Here is a 13666-nt window from a genome sequence, read left to right as displayed (position 1 = left end):
GTATTGGACTGTCTGATTCAGGCAGAGTTTGGTCTGCATTGCCAGCAGTAAGGCGGACTCATTTCCGGTGAAGGTTGGACTCCGCCAGGGCTGCCATTTGTCACTGATTCTGTTCATAACTTTTACTGACAGAATCTCAAGGCGCAGCCAGGGTGTTGAGGGGATCCAATTTGGTGGCTGCAGGATAGGGTCTCTGCTTTTTACAAACGATGTGGACCTCCAAGTCCAAGCCCATGGTCCTTGCCTGGATAAGGGTAGGATGCCATCCCAGGTCCCATTTCAAGCTGACTACTGATGGATGCGTCTTTCCAAGTTCCACAGTGCTTTTCATTATGTCCTGAATTCTGTGAGGTTAGCATTCTGTGAATTCTGATGATCACAAAGTCAACAACATATAAAAGATGATGGAAACAGATTGCTGCAACCTTGCAAAAACGATCAATTTCGATTTGTTTGACTTTGGAGATGACTTTAAAACATCTAACACACATATAGAGTATGACGAAGATCTCCCCAAGCCAGGTAGAAGAACGAGGCAAACTCATGAGCTTCTTAAAATACTCATTGACAATGGAACCATCGGTCCACAAGTAGCACAGACACGGACATAAAACAGGGGCAGAGATGACTGTCCAGTTGAAAACTGTCAAAATGAGGGCAATGACAACTCCAGGGGTCCCAGATACGGGGCTCCTGCTGCCATTTACCCCACAAAAAAAAGTAAATGTTGAAATAGGAGGACGACATGGCCTGGATAAAGAACCAGAGAGGACTGAAGAGGATAGCTACCAAACACGGAGGCCCCTCACTCGACCTGCTCGTTAGTGTAACAGCAGGGCAGAGAACTGGGGGCGTCCCAGTGGTGGGTCCCTGGGTGAACACCTTACAAGTACTTGGTGGAGGAAAGAGACTGACACACAGTTCTGGCAGAGAGAACGCTGCTCTAATTGAGCAACGTTATGATCGGCCCAACCATGGTGAGCAGAAGAACCCTAAAGAGAACAGGAGGCCTCCATGTGGTGTTTCCCACATTCGCAGAAGACATTTCATCAGCAACGGCCCTTCAAAAGCAGACCGCAGTGACTGATGGAGACCACATAATTAACATGATTGCATGCTGTGCAAATGAAATTGCATAAGTATACAATACCCTTGAAAGGAAGGTAGTAACTGGCCCACGGACGGTGGTTACATCATTACTTATAAGTCAAATAGCTTCTCAGTAGCAAAATCAACCAAATACTGAGATAATGTCTACAAAAGCTACAAGCTAACTTTCCCAGGAAAAGCTCTGAAGTGTGCAGTTTGAAAAACCTGTGGCTGCCATACTCATTCTTTTCTAATGCCTTTTTCATTGGTGCCATTAAGTCCCACTTTTTCAAAATAAAATTTAAAAAAAAATCAGATTCTTAAAGCCTCTTCCATATTACTGCCTCGCTTGAGATAATCATGGCTGCGCTAATCGACGATTTGGTTTCCACTAGAGGTCCTCCAGTCCATGTCAGGCATGTCCAAGTAGTTGCTCGGCGGTCCACTTCACTTTACTTTCAAGAAGACAGTAGACAAAGAATTCAGAGTGTCTGACTTGTTGATAGATTTGGAGTTGACATTGTTGAAACCAGTGAGTTGGCCCAGTGATGGTTATACTGAAACTGTTGAAACTCTGGCATTTATGACAAGGGATGAGCAAGAAGACCATAGAGGTTTAAGAAAAAATAAAATCCATTATATAAAGATCTGTCACATATTTTTCAAGCTTCTTTTTTTCTGTCTTGCAACCCACCCTCCTGTCTGCGGACAACTAAATGGTGAGCATACTGTCTAATAATAGGCCGCCGTGCCAATCTTCATGATTTTTTATGCACCTTATGATTTACAAATTAAGCAATGGCTAAAAGGCTTCTCAAATGAAAGCAGAACAACCCGCCTATTGCATTTTCAACAGTCACAAGGTCAAAAAATCTGCATGTACAAAATCACAAGTGAAAAAACACTATTAAGGTATAAAACATAAAACTTCTCCTGTGATACTGGCTATTATAATTTCCTTTGACAAACTATTTACGAGAGATGGATCCAGATTTTTGAATATTGGAATATTAACTAAATATTTAAAAAAATCAAAGTTTGATTTAATATTAACAAATAAAAGAATTGTGTAACTATTAGTGATTTTTATTTATGACTTGACAACAGACTCAGTAACAGTTGGGCTGTTTTCTAAAGGAGGTGCCTGATTGGCAAGACAGCAGTGCCCAGCTGCAGTGTTTGTTGAGAAGAGAACAACCAGATTAAATATTGTCACCTCCTTAAAATAATTGCCAAAGACATTTTTTAACTTTTTTTTTTGTGTGCCTAAAACAACTCATGATGCCTTATCTTGTTTTTGTGTGTGTGTGTGTGTGTGTGTGTGTGTGTGTGTGTGTGTGTGTGTGTGTGTGTGTGTGTGTTTTCTGAAAAACTACAAAAAATGATTTAGGCTATTTAAGAAGGCAACAATATGGCAGATTCCATCTCAAAGGAAATTCGAACAGCACTACACAGGCTGTATGTTAGGGTTAAAAAAAACTGACAGTGATGTGCACTAAAAACACAGACAAGGTAATAACGTTTCCTCTCCTCTACTATCTGTCTTCATTCTTTATAACATTACTGAATTCTTCCATTATTGTATAGCCAAAGCTGTAGCTGCTCTCGGCCATTCAGCCTTTGGAACACGTATCATTATGAAACAGAAAGTAAACACAGCTTTATTAACACCAACTGTTGATTTAATCACTGCAGCATAGACTTATAAAATCCAGTGTGTGCTTTGCATCTTTCTGAAGTGTAACTCACAACTATGTGGTGTCTGTGGCTTCACATCGTAAGAATATTTTACACTGAATTCACATTACACATCTTAAATACTGATAGTGGCATCATTTGTCAGGGCACCTATAGGTATTTCAGTACCAGCCCAATCACCTACCTTGGTACCTGTCCCTGTCTATGACATTTTCGTCATGTCATGTTCCTTTGATTAGTGATGGAGAAAGAGATGGGCTTGGCATTGTCAGAGATGAATCTCGCCACTCATGTTTGACTGACGTGTATTTCTTCAGTTGTAAATATTATTCAAACTGATGCTTAAGTGAGTGCATAACTTAAGACTCAAAAGTGTTCATCTGACTCAGTGTGGTTGATATATCATTTGAGCACAGATGAATGCATAAAATGAAACATGAGTTCTGTTTTGTTTTTTTTTTATTCTGAATCATTTGTTTTCCTAACAAGAATGGTCAGAACCACAGTGCTGTTAGCATACTCTATAAGTACGACATGGTGAAAATCTCATTTGAGCACATAGGCCAGAAAACATTAGCCTGTGCTGAAAGTTGAGAAGACAACTATGACATAATTTCCTTCTCAACATGCTGTCTCATCAAACATTCAACACCTGCTCCACTCAACTAATGGAAGAAGAAACACGAGACACACACCCAGAAACACACACCTTGGAAGGCATGTCGTTGAGGTTTTACAGACTCATTCATGTCTACTTTCTGAATGTATTTTGGATTACAAACGGAGGCTAGAGCTAAAGCCCATCCCAGCTGACTTCGGGCGAGAGGCTGGGTACACCCTGGACAGATCGCCAGTCTGTCACAGACCCAACACATATACACCAACAACCATTCACACTCACACCGACACACAATTTAGAGTAGTTGATAAACCTAATTTGCACATCTTTGGTCTGTGGGAGGAAACCAGAGAACCCAGAGAGAACCCACACAGGATCTTTACTTATTAAACTGTATTTATGTTGACTCTGTCAGATGACCTTCTGAAGCGATTTGACTGTCAGTGTGTCCTTCCAACCTCCCAGTGTGTAATACCGAAGAGACACAAGTCACAAGGAAACACTTCATCACTGCTGACCTATTTACACATACTTTCTTTTTCAGAGATATTCTATCATCATGTCCTTTACGCAGTCTGTCCTTTAGACACACTCTTTCCTACCCCTAACTCTCAACTCCCTGTCAGGACACTAATTGTATTTCTTATAATGATCAGTCAGTGACATTTTATTAGTGTTGTCTCTTCCTCATTTTCACATGGTGGATAATTCATTGTAACTTCCTCAGACAACACAGGGAGCAGGTGCAGGCAAAGGCACACACACAGATATCTCCATAAATCACAGTGGACAGAATGGGACTACTGAGGTAGCTTGCTGTTAGCAGTTTGTTCTCAAGCAATGCCTAGCCAACTGAGCATACACAAAATCTCAAAAACATTCAACAGTATTTTAAGTACTGTGTTACACATTTAGCAACACCAATATGTCCTCCTTCATCATCAACAAAACTACAGAGCACAGAAATCTTTGGAATAGGCAGTCTAACACCTGACTCGCAATGTCATTAATCTTAATGGTATACTGTCAAAACTGAGAAGACGCCTTCAGCATGAATTCAAAATTTGACCTGATGACAATGATGATAAGATAAGATAAGATAAACCTTTATTCGTCCCTCAGAGGGGAAACTGGCGCTGTTACAGCAGCAGAAACAGAGGAGTAGCAGCAGAAAAAGGACAAGAGCAAACTGTCGATGGGCAGGGTTAAAAAAAAAAAAAGCTGATAATGATGATGATGATGATGATGATGATGATGATGATGATGACGATGACGATGATGATGATGATGATGATGATGATGATGATGACGATGACAATGATGATGATGATTCATAAAAAGGTGTTAAAAACCATCTTGAGAGAATGTCATCAATCCAGCTAATTAGTTCTCCAGATATTGGCTAAAAACATAAACTCAACCTGATTCTAGCCTTAGAGAAAATACGTCTTCTGTATAATCTATAATGAAGAATGGATTCAACCTTTTTTTAGGGTTCATCTTGTACAGTAGGAACAGGCATTTTGGACTAAAGTGCTAGACCAGCAAAATCAAGTAACTGAAGTCTTTTAAATACTCATACACTTAAATATCTATGATTGTTTAGCTAAGATGACAGAAAGGGGCATAAGATTATGAAGATGAAGTCATTTACTATCAAGACATGTACAGTCAGTACAAGCACACATAAATAGACAAATTTAGTTAAAAAAAAAAAGAAAAAACTCAGTTGGTACTTGAATCCATGCAAGTAAAAAAACATATGTGTGTGTGCTCTTGCCAGGCTTCAAAATTAATCTGTCTTGACGTAACAACATGCTGGTTCTCAATCTGCCCACTGCTGGAGTCCTGGCATACGCACACACACACACACACACACACACACACACACACACACACACACACACACACACACACACACACACACACACAGTGTTTTTTTGTCATATTCTATAAATAGGTCAAATTTATTTGTGTGGCGGAGGACAGGAGTTTGTATTGCAGTGCTATAAATCTACCTTCACTGTGCTGTACATACAATGACAACTTCAATCTGCAAAAGTACAAAAACCAATAGATTTTCAGTTCAACCTGACAAAATTCTTCGGAGACTGGTAAATCTGTACTAACAAACCACTAGTTATCACTTGTAAAAATAACAAGAAGCAGGAAGTAACAAACAGTCTAATGGCAGTTTAATAGGGTCTAACCACTATAGTTGGTACAATATAAAACTAGGTTATATGGTCAAACAAATAGTTTGTATGATGTGAAAACAGCTTGTAAAATCTAACCAGTTAATATAGTCCAACAGTCGATTACCTTAGTCTGACTGAATTTACATAGTTATTAGTGTAGTCTGTAGCGGTAGGGATGGGCTTAAAAAAAATTTCCAAGCTTTGAATATCTCACGGAGCACTGTTCAATCCATCATCCAGAAATGGAAAGAGTACGGCACAACTGGAAACCTACCAAGACATGGCTGTCTAACTAAAACTACAGGCCTACAGGTAAGACCAAAATTGAGTTATTTGGCCTAAATGCAAACCACTGTATGAGGCAGAATATTAACACTGCACATCACTCTGAACACACCATTACCACTGTCAAACATGGCGGTGGCAGCATCATGCTCTAGGGGTGCTTCTCTTCAGCAGGGACAGGGAAGATGGTCAGAGTTGATTGGAAGATGAATGGAGCTAAATACAGGGCATTCTTGAAAGAAAACCTGTTGGAGTCTGCAAAAGACTTGAGACTGGGACAGAGGTTCACCTCCCAGCAGTTTATGTTTACAACAAAACATATTCATGTGTTAGAATGGCCAGACTTAAATTCAGTCAAGAATCTGTGGGGAGATCTAAAAACTGCTGTTCACAAACGCTCTCCATCTAATCTGACTGAGCTTGAGCTGTTTTGTAAAGAATGGGCAAAAATTTCAGTCCCTAGATATGTAAAGTTGGTAGAGATGTACCCCAAAGACTTGCAGCTGCAATTGCAGCAAAAGGCATTTCCACAAAGTATTGACTCAGCTGAATACTTTTGAACACTGCATTTTTCAGTTTTTAATTCAAAAACATTTTTAATTCATGTCTAATTTTCTTTTTAATTCACAACTGAGTACCACCTTGTGTTGGTCGGTCTTTGACATAAAATTCCAATAAAATATATTTATGTTTGTCATGAGTCTGTCTTCCCAGTATGTTTCCCTCCCCTGTGTCTATCTCTTCTAGAGGCGGATCCAGTGAGCAGGTTGCACACCTGTTGTCCATCAGTCAGCAACCTGTGTTAAAAGTCCAGTCTCCACAGTCACTCTTCGTCAGATCATCCACTTTCCCATGTGGTACGCTGCAGTTTAGGCTCGCAATTTCTCTGTGTTTATGGTAACTTTCCTAATGCATGTTTACCATCGTGACCTACCTTGTTTCTCCTGTGATCAGGAGGTCCTCCTCGCCTGCCTGCACCCTGCCCGAGCCAGCTGAATGCGCCCCTGTGGCTCCCCTTATCTCTCCACCCTTGCTTCACCGCCCTTCCTCACCACCTTGTCTCACCACCACCTTGCACTTCTTGGATCTCACAGCCACTGCACTCACCGGCTTCACTGCTCCACCTGGAACCAACAATAGCACCATTAAAACACCTTTAACGAACTCCATGTCTCCTATGTCTTTAGGGTCCACCCTTGTTTAGTGTATCACGACAGTGTTTGTGGTTGTAATGTGACAAAATGTGTTAAAGTTCAAGGGGTATGAATACTTTGGCAAGCCACTAAAAAAACATAAGGCTGTAGTATGAGGTACTCTTGAACTATAGCAGTTTTACTAATAGGTCTAATGTCCATCCCTATCATAAATCAGAGTAACACCTTAAGCCTTCTGCTGTGTTGAGCCCCTTTTTCGCCTTCTGATCAGCCTTAAAAGATTCAACAAGGCGGAAACATTCCTGAATGATTATGGTCCATATCAACATGATAGCACATGAAATTGCTGCAGATTTGTCAGTTACACATCTGCAAATCTGCTCTGTGGGATTAAGCTGTGGTTACAGTGGAGGCCATTTGAGGACAGCGAATTCATTATTATGTTCAAGATACTAATTTGAGATTGTTTGAGCTTCATGACATGGCATCCTGCTGTAATTAGCCATCAGAAGATGGCACATTGTAGCCATAAAGAGATGGACATGGTCAGCAACAATACTCAGGTTGGATGTAGTGTTTAAACACTGTTCAGTAGTCTAATGTAATGGGGAATACTTTATTGGTTTACACTGGGACTCTTTACAGCAAAGGACCCAGAAAATATCTTCAATACCATTACATCACCAGCAGCAGCCTGAACCGTTGGCACAAGACAGGATTAATCCATGCTTTCATGTTGTTTATGCCTTATTTAAAGCCCTTCCATCCAAATGAGTCTGATCAGACCAGGGAATATTTTTTCGTGTAGCCTCAATTTCCTGTTCTGAGTTGCATACTGTATTTATTACCTCTAGCATGTTTTTTCTCTTTATTTTTACTTAACATTAAATGAAAATAAATAACTGAAAAAGCCAAAACTACAAATCAAAACAATGAAAAACAACTATGTACATTTAATTACTGTCGACCATTCATTCAGTGACATAGAAAATCCTTTAGTTTTCACCAACAGTCTGAAAGCAGCTGAAGTCAGTTTTGTAACAGTTTAATAACTCATTTATACAGTCTATGTCACTAAAGTCCAAAATCAGTTTACTAATACTGGAGAATACTTCGTCAGATCACAGTAAATGAATGACTGGCCAACAATGACCATCTATCTTACTTCCTGGTTCTTCCTCTGAACAGGTCTCAAGAGCTGAGCTCAGAGTGACAGAGTGTTTCCTCTGCAAACTCCTCCCTCCTGCCTGCAGAAGACTTCTACTTCAATTAAGTTGATTTGTTTTAATTAGACTCACAGAGGTATGAGACACACATACTGAGGGTCCAAAAATCCAAACAACTCCAAGGAGGGAAGGAACGATCCAGGTCACAAGGAAAATTTGAGAAATTAGATGTGGAGAGGGAAACAGGATAAAGCAAAAAGACAGACAGACATAAGTACAATAAGAGTAGGTGAAGAGTAGGGAAGCATAAAGGAGGAGACTGAGTGGGAGAAGGAGTGAGGAAAGCAGGACATAGGAAAGGAAATCAAGGAAATGTTTTCAAGTCTGTCAGCTGCAGGGGGCGTTAAAGGGTAGCTGATCATGGTTCATAGTCACGCTGACTATAAAACATACAGTGACCCAAGTTCTCTCTCACACATCCACCCACTAGCATGCAGTCACCTATGTGAAAATTAACATTTCCATGACAGAAAGAATGTGCGTGCGTGCGTGCGTGCGTGCGTGCGTGCGTGCGTGCGCGTGGATGGGTGTGTTTTGTAGGTCCTAACAACTTTAAAGGGCAAATTCATGGTTCAGACTTAGCTTTATCTAAGACAGAATTAAGTTTCCTCACAACCATGTAAAGACCAAACTTTTTCTTCTGCCAAAGTCATTATTTGATTCTGGAATAAAGAGTAAAATATGACATGTTACTGTCCTTTACTCTTCAGTTCTGATTTTAGTTGTATTAGTGTTGTCACATTTTGATTTAAATAAAGCAAAGACTGCACGTCAAAGCATGTGAAACCAAGACAAATGTATCAGTCTGATGGGTTAAAATAAAATCCATTTAATCATATATTCAGTGAAATCTTTAAATGTAATTAATTCAACTTACAAAAATTCAAAATGGATGAAAAACAAGAGAATAAAAGCATAAAGACAAATAAAAAAAACACATTCAAGACCCAGAATACAAATTTACTTGCAGGGGCACTGGGAATTTTCATTATTAATTAATCTTCAGATTATTTTCTCGAATTAATGGGGAGGGTGTAATAACAATTTGGAAATCACAATTTCCTACAATGTGAGGTAATGTCATCAAATTTCTTATTCCGACAAAAACCTGAATAAAAATAAGTGACAATGCTATGAAATTAAATCTGTGAATATTTGGCATTCCATTTTGAAATATTACCACAATAATAATTGGAATACTAAAACAGTATTAATAATCTAATGTTGGTCGACTAATTGATCAAACTATCCACTGTTCCTGTTGCAGGTAAGTAAGAAATAGAAGCGCATCTCACCAAAGAGTAAAATGAAAGTAAAAGTACTTATTTCAGACCATTAAAAAGTTGTATGTTATTTACAACATGTATATTCCCATACAAGATGTTATCCCTTGCTATTAATGATGAATTAACATTCAAAGGAAAAACTATCTCAATGCAAGTAGGTGAAAGTGGAAAAAACTGCTGGTTCACTTTTACACTTAGACTAAGATTGAGTCCATTGTCATCCCAGGCTGTCGGCAACATTACCACTGCCATCAGCGTCTGACACTTACAAATCATGTATTGCCGATTTCTTCTTTGAATTAATGTCAATGTAAATCGACTCATGTCAATATGATCAGACAAACTGCTCCGACCAAAACAGTACACATTTTAGCCTAAACAATATCTTCATGTCACCATTAAAGTCTCAAACCAGTACTGAATGTGTAATGATGTCGTCATAATGCTGTTTTTCACTCACTCACACACACACACACACACACACACACACAAACACACACACACACACACACACACACACACACACACACACACACACACACACAAAGAAACAACAAAAATTATTGCGCTGATGGTTGGGGTGCCATGCAAGGTGCCATTCAGGAGAAATTTGAGTATTATTTTAAAGACAACAACAAACAACAAACAACAAACAAACAAACAGTCTCTGGGGGGGGCGTGAATGAGACCAGCGACCCCTGAATGACATGTCAGCAATGCTACCTCTGAGGTTCCTATAGCCACAACCAGTTCATTTAGCATAAAGATTAAAAACTGTTAGCACAGCTATGTCTGATGTTATTAAAATCCATTTACCAGTACCTACAAAGCTCACTAAAGAAAATATGCACATTTACCAAAATATAAAAATGACTCCATACCGGGAGTTATACACTGGACTATTTTCATTGCTGTTGATTTTGATAGAGGGGTTCAGAATCAGAATCCCTTTATTGTAACTGCATAGAATGCAACAATGTTGGGTGGTAGTCCTGACAGCGCATTCACACAAAATAAACAAATGACAACTAAGAGGGCTAAAGTATATACAAAAATCTATCAATATATACCCTATAAAGACCTGGGATATAAAAAAAAATGTTGATGAGTCAGCCCTGGCTCTACGAATACAAGTAAGTGTCTTGCAAAACTATTTCAACCAATCAGCATCAGGGGGCATTCATAGTTGCGCACTGCTTCTTCGTCGTTCTAAGTCGATAGAAATGGTATCATCTCATATTTGGCAGCAAGAAACAACCAGCAGCATAACTCAGATCACTGGGATCAGTTTGGCTACTAATCCCAGGAGAGAGGCTAAGGTAGGGTGACCAGGTGTTACGCTTGATGCAAGAGCTCGTAGTATTTTCATCCTTTGTCCAATATCCCATGTAGAAAGATGATGTCCCACATTTTGCGCGGCTCCAGTTATCTAAAGTCAAGCTTTTAGCTTTGCTCAAATCTGGGGTTTTTTTGTAAAATGTCTTTGAGGCAAGCGGGGAGGGCTGTCATAACATGGCTCTGTTTTATGTCAAAGGGCATACAAGTTGGTCAAGTGCAGGTTAAGTTGTCTTTGTCTTCTGCCCCACCAAACAGGGAAAAATGGTTGTCACAAAGCATGCAGAGTTAGGGCAGACTCTGGTGTGAAGACAGTAAAGACTGAATAACTACTTCTAACTGGGTGAAGTCGGTTCTCAGAGGTTATTTTCTCAGATAGTCCAACTTCCCACAGTGGAGAATACAACATGGAGCCAAATGTGTGGGCTAGAAATCATATCAACATTTTAGACTAAGTAAAGTGTTCCCCATAGGGTCCCACACAAACTTTGTTCCACATTGGTTGGCTGGGATCTGGTCACCACTGGTAGGATGGGTAGCAAAGGGTTAAGCTGTACAAACATCTTTCCTTCATGCAAATGCATGATCTCTCTCCAGTCAGAATGACAAGGTAAAGTTCCTCATGGACGTGAAGCACAGAGAAAGGTTGGATTCTAATTCTGAATGACCCGCTGAATGTTCCTGAGCGAGCCACGGAGCTAGCAAGCCAACAACTGCACTGCTGTAACACACCCTGTCCGTAAACTATTGTTGTTAACATATAAACATGGCAGGGTTGTATATGGTTTTGCTCTTTTAAAATTTCTAATTTACCATGTTAGTATATGTATATTACTGATGACAGAGAAAGTTATGCTTAAGTAAGTTAATCGTAAGTTTAAGTTATAAGTTACTGTTTAAAATATAGGTGACACGGTGGTGCCGTGGTCAGCACTGTCGCCTCACGGCAGGAAGGTTTCAGGTTCGAGTCCCAGCTCGGACACGGGGTCTTGCTGTTAGGAGTTTGCATGTTCTCCCTGTACCTGCGTGGGTTCTCTCCAGCTTCCTCCCACAGTCCAAAGACATGCAAAAGGGGGACGAGGCTGATTGATACTCTAAATTAATGGAAGGTGTGGCTGTGAGTGTGAATGGTTGTCTGTTTATATGTGTTGGCCCTGCGATGGACTGGCGACCCATCCAAGGTGAACCCTGCCTCATGCCCGAAGGCTGCTGGGATAGGCTCCACCCCCCCCCCCCCCACACACACACACACGCACACACAACCTTTAACAGGATAAGCAGAAGAAAATGGATGGATGGACTTTTAAAATATCAATGATAATATTGTCTTGGCATTCGGCCAAATTATTCTTTTGATCAGGTAGTTGTTAGTTTCAGTGCACTGGCGATGAACATCCATGACTTTGGGGTTGGAGCTTCTGAAGGATCAATGAAAGAAGGGGTGTGTTTTTTTCTTGACTGGAATGCCAGCATTCTAAACAGGCCAGTGTTGAGTAGCTGAGTGATCAAGTTACACCATTGGTGCAGTGGCCAACTGTTGGGGTATCTCATTGGCTGCTATTCTTACAAAAATAATGAGTATGAAATGACGTAAGCAATGCCTGGCACAGCTTCAACACACCGTTCTCCTAACCAAGCGGAAGAACTGCGGGACCAGGCAGCAGCACAGGTCAAAAAGCAGGTGATTGCAGGTCAGCTGTGACAGCAAAGCCAGATTTGAGATGACACTATATATGAAAATGATTTGAAGAAACACCAGGCAGGTTCCCAACATGTAATGAAAGGTGAGTGGGACTTTTTACCTGCTACACCAGCTCTGTCTGAGCTGTTTCCAGCAATGTGTACTGAGGACGGTTAATAAAAGAAGAACAGGGGAATGCATTGACAGTGGGTCAAAATATGTTTGTCGACGAATGTATTTACACTGTTAATTTTATTTCAAGACATCTATAACTCAAAGGTTGGTATCTCACACACTTTGATCATTTTTGATTCATCTGTAGGAGCTGCATCCTTGGAACACTCACCTGGTCTGAGGGAGGGCGTGGGAAAGGGGTGCAGTTCTCGTAATTGAATACTGCTGAATAAATACATCCACAAAGGAAAACTATTTCTGGACATTATCTGCCAAATACAAGAAAATCAAAATTCATAATCAAAAACCTTTGAATGTTCTGAGAATTTTATATGGCCATCAACAACCTACTCAAGCGGAAATCATCGCGGACAGATTTATCCTGAGCAGCCAGCATCATTTATGACACTACACAACAATGCAAAATAGACAAGGGTGTATTATCCAGCTGAGAGTGAACACTGCTAGGAATCAAATGGTTATTAGCTCTTCATTTGATCAGTATTGACAGTGTGCACGTCACCCAATATTCATGTGAGGTGCATGCAGTTGGCTGGCAGGCAGAACTCACCATGACACTCGTTTCTTGCTGCGTTTCACAGCAGTGGTTGTAAGCTTTTATAGCTTGACATTTCATTTAGAAGGCAAGTGAATAAGATGACAGGAAAAACAACTTGAAGCTGGCATGTGAGCTGTGGTGATAGTAGCTTCACTGACAAATATTACAAGGGCACGACAGAAAAGATCAGCAGAACAGGATCTAAAATAAAGAAATTCACTTTCATATTGGGCAAACACTGTCAAACACAATCACTACATGTTCAAGGTTTTGAGCATCATATGTATTTCAGTGTAAACAACAATTTTAATAGTATGGTAATACTGTGGATAAAAAGGAGATTTCATAATTCCCTCGAGTCA

General features: G+C 40.1%; 1 protein-coding gene across 1 annotated transcript in view; it reads right to left on the bottom strand.

The window, feature by feature from the left end:
• Window positions 1-13349, bottom strand: part of znf385b (zinc finger protein 385B) — an 84232-nt gene extending 70883 nt beyond the window's left edge. Inside the window, exon 1 of the mRNA XM_086220826.1 lies at window positions 13317-13349. The gene's annotated coding sequence lies outside the window, so the exon portion shown is untranslated. The remainder of the gene's footprint in view (window positions 1-13316) is intronic.
• Between the last annotated feature and the right edge of the window lie 317 nt (window positions 13350-13666).

Source organism: Aulostomus chinensis, chromosome 12, assembly GCF_037954235.1.
Source record: "Aulostomus chinensis isolate RoL2024-O1b breed Wild chromosome 12, RoL_Achi_v1.0, whole genome shotgun sequence".
NCBI lineage: Eukaryota > Metazoa > Chordata > Actinopteri > Syngnathiformes > Aulostomidae > Aulostomus > Aulostomus chinensis.
Note: the sequence above shows the minus strand (reverse complement) of the source record. Positions and strands in the feature narration are given on the sequence as shown.